The sequence below is a fragment of the Microtus pennsylvanicus genome, chromosome 1, assembly GCF_037038515.1.
Source record: "Microtus pennsylvanicus isolate mMicPen1 chromosome 1, mMicPen1.hap1, whole genome shotgun sequence".
NCBI lineage: Eukaryota > Metazoa > Chordata > Mammalia > Rodentia > Cricetidae > Microtus > Microtus pennsylvanicus.
This window is the reverse complement of record NC_134579.1, coordinates 184,790,988-184,798,650: the sequence shown is the minus strand read 5'-3', so window position 1 is coordinate 184,798,650 and position 7,663 is coordinate 184,790,988.

Here is a 7,663-nt window from a genome sequence, read left to right as displayed (position 1 = left end):
TGTTGGTACCAAGAAGCTGTGCTTAACTCTGTTCTTTTGTGTCTAGAATTACTTCCCAAGTTCCCTCAGGTTTTATGTAGATATAGTTGCCATTTGTTGATGGAGGTTTCTGTCCCACCCAATCCCACAGCCATTCAATCCCAAAGAAACACACAGAGGTCTACATTAATTATAAACTGGTTGGCCTATTTGCTCAGGCTTTCTTATTAACTAACTCTTACATATTACTTTTAACCCATAATTCTTGTCTGTTTTAGTCACATGGCTTGATACCTTTTATCATTGAGACATTCTCATTTTGCTTCCTCTGTATCTGGGTGACAACTGTAGACTGAGCCTTTTCTCTTCCCAGAATTCTGTTGTTCTGGTCATCCCACCTATACTTTCTGCCTGGCTACTGGCCAATCAGCATTGTATTAAGCCAGTACAAGTGGCAAACCATTGTCCCACAGCATTGTCCCAAATGGCTATAACTGGACCTTTATCCACTGGTCTTATTTTTTAATGCATCTATCTATTTGAAACTTGGAGACAGGGGCATTAGAAGAGGAAGTATCTGAGAGGGAATATAGTCGAAATACATGATGTACTTGTATGAAGATATCTCTATGACACCTGCTCTGTATTCAATATACCCTTAAAAAATAAAACATTCAAGCTTAAGGACCTGAGTTCAGTTCCAAGCATCATGTGAAAGTCGGGGATGATGGTATAGACAATGGAATCTCTGGGACCTGCTAGTCCACCAGCATAGAAATAGCTATCAGCTTCAAGTTCAGTAGAAAAACCCAATCTTAAAGAATAAGCCAAATGCTGTTGAAGCAGATACTTGGCATTGATCTATGGCCTCACATGAACCTACACTTGCACACTAAATCATTAATTAATTCAAACAGCAAAATGGCCTCCCTGTAAAAACCACATAGTCAGCAGGGCGGTGGTGGCACACTTCTTTAATCCCAGCACTTGGGAGGCAGAGGCAGGCGGATCTCTGTGAGTTTGAGACCAGCCTAGTCTACAAGAGCTAGTTCTAGGACAGGCTCCAAAACCACAGAGAAACCCTGTCTCGAAGAAACCAAAAAAATAAAAAATAAAAAAAACCCACATAGGCACTCTCTTGGAAAGTGTTTTTGCTTGTTTCTTTTTGTTTTCTCTGTTAGCTGAGTGTAGTGTAGTAATATGAACGGTGGGCTATGTCCCCGGCACCCGGCCACCTGCCCGCACGGCTAGCTTTACCCGAAATAATTACATGGAAACTGTATTCTTTTAAACACTGCCTGACCCATTAGTTCCAGATTCTTATTGGCTAGCTCTTACATATCGATCTAACCCATTTCTAATAATCTGTGTAGCCCACCAGCCGGCTTACCAGGAAAGATCATAACCTGCGTCTGCCTGAAGTGGGAGAATCATGGCGACTCCTTGACTCAGCTTCTTTCTCCCAGCATTCTGTTCTGTTTACTCCGCCTACCGAAGGATTGGCCTATGAAATGGGTCTAGGCAGTTTCTTTATTAATAAGAAATCATTCCCACATCAGTGTAGAGTTTCTTCTGTTTTAAAAACTACTCTTGCTGAATTTAGATCCATTCGTCACCGCAACAAAAGAGGAAGCGCCAGTAAAAATCTTTCGATTAGGCCCTGTTTCATTAGAAAATCAGAACTATGCTGCTAATAAATATGGACCCACCCTAGTAAATTAATATGAGAACTCTGTAGCAGCCAGATAAATTTGGCATATATAAGATAATGTAGTTTCAAAAAATAACAATAGTATATCTGAGATTTTGGCTATCAAGCTTGAATACGTTTTCTGTATTTTTTCAGCTAACAACAAAATTAACTGTTTTTCTCTATTTAATTTTATCCAGAAAGACAAACCATATATAAATAAACCTTAACTCTTAAAGATAGAAAAAGTTGGGTGGGGGTGGGTAAGGGCTGGGCATGGTGGCTCAACCTGTAATTCCAGTGCTCAGGAGGCTGTGGAAAAACAATGGCTGCAATTCTGAGGTCAGTCTGGACTACACAGTGAGTTCTAGACCAATCTGGGTACAGAGGAAGATCCTACTCCAAAATGAGAATAAGAAAGGAAAAAGATAAATGTGTCTCTTCTCTCATGCCAAGGTGAGATCAGAAAAAGCACATTTCATGATGTAGCTCACATTTCTCCTAGTCAGCTTCTCAAAATGATGAGGAGAAAATAATTCTTCTGGAAATAATAGTGCAAACTCAGAAGGAGCATGTGTCTCTGAGCCATGGCATGGCCTGAGCTGCTTCAGTCACAAGTGCAGAACAGCATCTGTGGATCACCCGCATCCCAGATGGTGACTGTGTGTGCCGACATCCGTGGCAGGTGCAAACAGTATGGGCTCTTGGTCGCCCACAATGGGACCCTGCCCTCTCCTTCCATAAATCTAATTGCCTGAAGCACCGTCAGCAGACTGAAATTGATTTCTTTTCACCTTCATGCTTTATTCCTGGCATGATAAAGTATTTGTTAATTACTTATTTTCCAATGTCAAACTCTTTATTGCCCAGGATCAAATGTGGTTGGGGCAGGTGGGAAGAGAGGTCTATTTTCACATAAGAAATCAAATGATTCATTTTCTCAGTGTAATGATAAAATGTTAGAGACACTGAGGAATACCAAATCCAATGGCCTTGGTAGTAAGGTTAAGAAATTAAAACCTAGAGAACCCATATATCTGTGCCAAAAGAGTTACATGGTAGAAAGTCGAGGCTCTGTCTTCTTTGCTGCCCCAAGTCATCCCCTTATCCTTGACCAAAGGTATTTCGTCAAATAGCGAAGCAATGATGAGATAGGAGGGTTAAGCAGTAGCGAGTAAAGGTGAGCAATGGAAAAACTTAACTATGGGTGTATAGAGCATTCTGATATCTTGGTTTTACCAATCATATTTGATGATTTGAGAAGAAGATTGTGGCTTAAAGTAGAAAACAACCAAAACTATTGGTGGTACTAGGCTGTCATAAGTCAAATACTAAAGTGGATAGCCAGAGAAACAACTGGGAACAGTGTACCAAACACATGCACAAAAGCACTAAAGTAGTCAAGATGGAATCCCACAAGAAGGCAAGGAAAGAGATACATAAAAATAAGAAGAAGCAAATAGGAATGACAAATTTAGGTGCTAACATATCAGTAATCTTTTTAGACCATCTAAACTGTCAATGATAAATTTTATAAATTCATGACCCAGTTTATATACCAGAAATCTATTCCCTCATTAATGAATTGAATGAGCTGAAATTAGGAAAGACTCAAAAGTGTATACCACGATGTATGCTACAATGGCTGTAGTAGTACCTAATCAGTAGACTTCTGAGCAAATAGAATTACACAGCCATAGAAGATTATGTTGTAAAAATTAGGAGATCAAGCCATAAACATGCCAGAGTGAGGCTAAGTGTGTGAACATCAAGGTATGGAGCCTAAACATTCATGAAGTCAATCCTGATGAAATTGAAAGGAGCAAATAAATTCACTGCTGTAGTTGGAAACTGCATGTCTCCCCTCTTCAACCCACAGAACTACTAAATAGAAAAACTAGCTATGTTGTAAAAAAGCCTGGTAACACATTTGATCAATGGTTCAAATGAAGAATCAACAGAATATACTTTATTCAAGCTTCCATTATACAGTTGGCAAGATTATATCTTAAGTCATGAAATAAAGCACAACAAATTTAATAGTATTTGAAATAAATGTCTGGAGTATTTAATTTGGCCAGAAAACTCTCTCAACTCAAAATTTAATAAAAGAAAGGAATATAAAAGTTTTCAAAGATATGCAAATTAACTACATTGTACTATGTAATTCATTAAACAAATAAAATATTTCAAGTAAATTAGGAAACAAAATAAGAGTACAACATATTTTAACATGATGTGTGACGAAGCAGAGCTGATAGGTAACTAAATACTTATTTGACATTAAGTAAAGTCTCAATAAATCATTTAAATAATTTCATAAGTAAAGAGAAAAGAATAAAGCAAAGCAAGAATAGCAAGTAGGAGGAAATAATAAGTGGAAATCAAAAGAAATAAAAATAGAGGAAAGATCAATGGATTGAACTATTCAAACACATCTAAAATAAATGATAAACATCTAGCAAGACAAACAAAAAGGAATTCATAAATCACCAGCATGATGATCAAAAAGATCATCATTAGAGATACGACAGTCATCAGAAAAATGAGAGTCTACTATAAAAAGTCATAGAAAAAGTGATCAATTTTTGAACCATGAGCTGTTAAAACAACAAAATAAACCCTAAGGATCAAATTCCCTTATATCTTAGTTAGAGCCTTTGAGAATACACCTGAAGAACTCTAAGTCAACACCACAAAAGTGCCTGAACATCTGGTTTTTTGTTTTGTTTGTTTGTTTGTGTGTTTGTTTGTTTGGTTGGTTTCAACAACATTCAGAATAGTTGAGTTATTGTATCAGCCTAGGTATCAATTTCCAAGTGAATGGATAAAAAAAAAGTGTGCTATTTAGAAAATACCAATGGCATCTTGGTATTTTCTGGAAACTGGATGCACCATACCTTCAATAAAATAAATAAGCCAAACTCATAAAGGCAGTCATCACAAGTTTTCTTTTATTTGGAGTTCCTGGATGTGTGTGTGTGTGTGTGTGTGTGTGTGTGTGTGTGTGTGTGATATGTGATACATAGTGAAAGAATAAATGTTGGGTTTGGAGTGTTGGCTCAGCTGATAAAATGTTGGCTGCTAAACATGAGGATCTGAGTTTGGATCTCTAGGAGACACATAAAAAGGCAGGCATACTGGGTAGACAGGGACAGGACTTTTTTTTTGGGGGGGGGGGGGGTCTTACTGATCAACCAAACTAGTCAAATTGGTGAGCTTTGGGTTCAGAGTAAAATTTTTTTTTGAAAATATTAGATGGATACCTGACAAATGGCTCCATGCATAAAGACATGTGTTGCTAATCCTGGAGACCTGAGTTTAAATTTGATCCCCAAATCCCACACAATGGTAGGAGAAAATCAATTTCCAAAAGAGTCATCCTCTGGTATCCTCATAATTTCTGCGGGAAACACATACACATGTGCTCTCTCTCCTCTCTCTCTCTCTCTCTCTCTCTCTCTCTCTCTCTCTCTCTCTCCCCACATATACAATATGTACATGTGTACATACATATATACTTTATGTGTGTATACTCTATATGTATAAATATAATCTATACATATATGTATGTATGAGCATGTGTGTGTGTAGAGAGAAAGAAAGATAGGAAGGAAGGAAGGAAGGAAGGAAGGAAGGAAGGAAGGAAGGAAGGAAGGAAGGAAGGAAGGAAGGAAGGGAGGAATATAAGGAAAGGAGGAGAGATGTATAGATGTGAAAAATAAATTGAAGCATTACTATTTGTAGATGATGTAATTGTGTAAAAAAATCCCAAAGAATACACCAAATTAATTAATTAATTAATTAATTAATTAATTGGTTGAATTCTAAAAAAGTAAAAACAAGTAAAAAATTAGTCAAATAAGTTCAAAGAGTATATGAGATCACCAAAGAATATTAATTATATTTCTACTAGCAGCATGTCAAATATAAAAAGTACTGTTATGTTTTTCAGTTGCTTTAAAGAAAATTAAATCCATGCGCATATAGAGACATACATAGGACACATATGCTAAAATTAGAAAATCCTGATGTGAATGAAAATAAGTGGAAAGATGTGTGTTTCATGACTTGGAAGAATTTGCATAGTTAAACTCTCAGTTCCTTCCAAATTGAGCTAATGTAATTTAATGAAATTCCTATAAAAATCACAAGAAGAAGCGTGTTGGCATGGTCAAACTGATCGTAGAATGTGTGTAGAAACCCAGAGGATTAGGAGAGCTAAAGTAGCCTTGACCAGTTGGAGGAATGCATTCAGTGTTAAGGATTACTACATAAATATAGCAGTCAGGAGAGTGTGAGATACAGTTCAGAAAAATAAACTCAAAACAGTTTTCTGGCTTAGAACTACGCGGGGCTCTTAGTTGGCTCTTCAGTAGTAATCCCTAAAAAGTAAATGAAAAACTGGAGCTCACTGAAACGAAGGGCTTTGGTTTTGGGAAAGAAGAAGAAACCCACTAACTATGCATCTGACAAAAACATGACTACTTGATGTTTGTGAAGAACTCTCCAAACGCAGAAAAGAAAAACATGCAAGTAGAATATAAACCCATGACACTAGAAGAAACTTTACTAAAGAAGAAACAGAAGAAAACCACAGAAAAAAACTCAACATTTTTACTCATTTAGGAAAATACAAATTAATATAAATAGCTACATAAAACTAGCGGCCACATTATACACCAAATCCTGAGAAAGATACAGGAGATCTGTGTGCTGTGGTCTGAACAGGAAATGTCCTCCTGGGGCTCATTGATATTTTGAATGATCCACCCACAGCTGGTGTTGCTATTTTGAAGAAGGCTGTGGAACCTTCAGGTGGTAGGACCTGGATGGTGGAAGCAGATCACTTGGTGGACTTCAGAAGACTATACCTACTTTTCATCCCAGCTTGCTCAGGGCTTTCCACCAGCTGCACTGTAAGTGAGCAGCTGCCACATGCTCCTAACAACCATGAATGAACTCTACCATGACTTTCTACTGCCATAGACAGAGGCCCTTAGAAACCATGTACGCATCACACACACACACACACACACACACACACACACGTACATGTACACACACATACACACACTAAAAAAAAAACATAAACTGTACATTACACACCAGGAATAAAACAGTCATAGCTGCTATAATCCTTATTTCTGTAAATAGTCTTCTTCTCTTCCTCTTCATTGGACACAAGACACATTCCATGCTCTGTTGCCCATCAGCCAGTATTGCAGTGTAGGGCAGGTAATACAGGTGCTGTAATGGATCTGAAACCTAGATAATACTGGGTGTGTGGTGTGAATGTTCATTGAATTGCCACTACTTGACAAGCTGCAGTAAGAAACATTGACAGAGTGCTCACACTTTGTGAGACTGCTGTAACAATCAAAGACATGCTGTTTCCATGTGAAAGAAATTTATGCTCTCACAGCTCTAGCAGCCAGAAGTCCAAAGCCAAGGTAACAGTGGGCTGACTTTTTTCTGCAGCTGTTCAGGAGGGTTTTCCCATGGTTGCCCTCCAAGCTTTTGATGGTGGGTTCTTATGCTTCCCATTCTGTGACTTTAAATGTGTCACTTTAATCTCTGCATCCTGTTTCACATGGTATTTTCTGTGTTTTTTCCCTTTCTTGTAAGGATACTTCCCATTAACTTAGGGACCATCTCTATCTCTATATTCCAAAGTGATCTGACTTCAAGACCACTTAATTTAATAAAGAGACAGAGAGAGAGAGAGAGAGAGAGAGAGAGAGAGAGAGAGAGAGAGAGAGAGAGAGAAAGAGAGAGCCTTTTCTAATATGACTATATTCACAGGTTCTAAACTGCCATACTTTTCCTCAGAAAACCTTTGGGTTCTAAAAATAGTTATTCCTGGCTCCAGAAGTCCTATTTATACTTGATAATTAGGATTAATCATCTATCAAATACAAAAGCCAACATAGCTGGACATTCCCTTGCCCCAAGAAGGCTAGAAGACCAGATGGCAGAGTCAATACACAATTA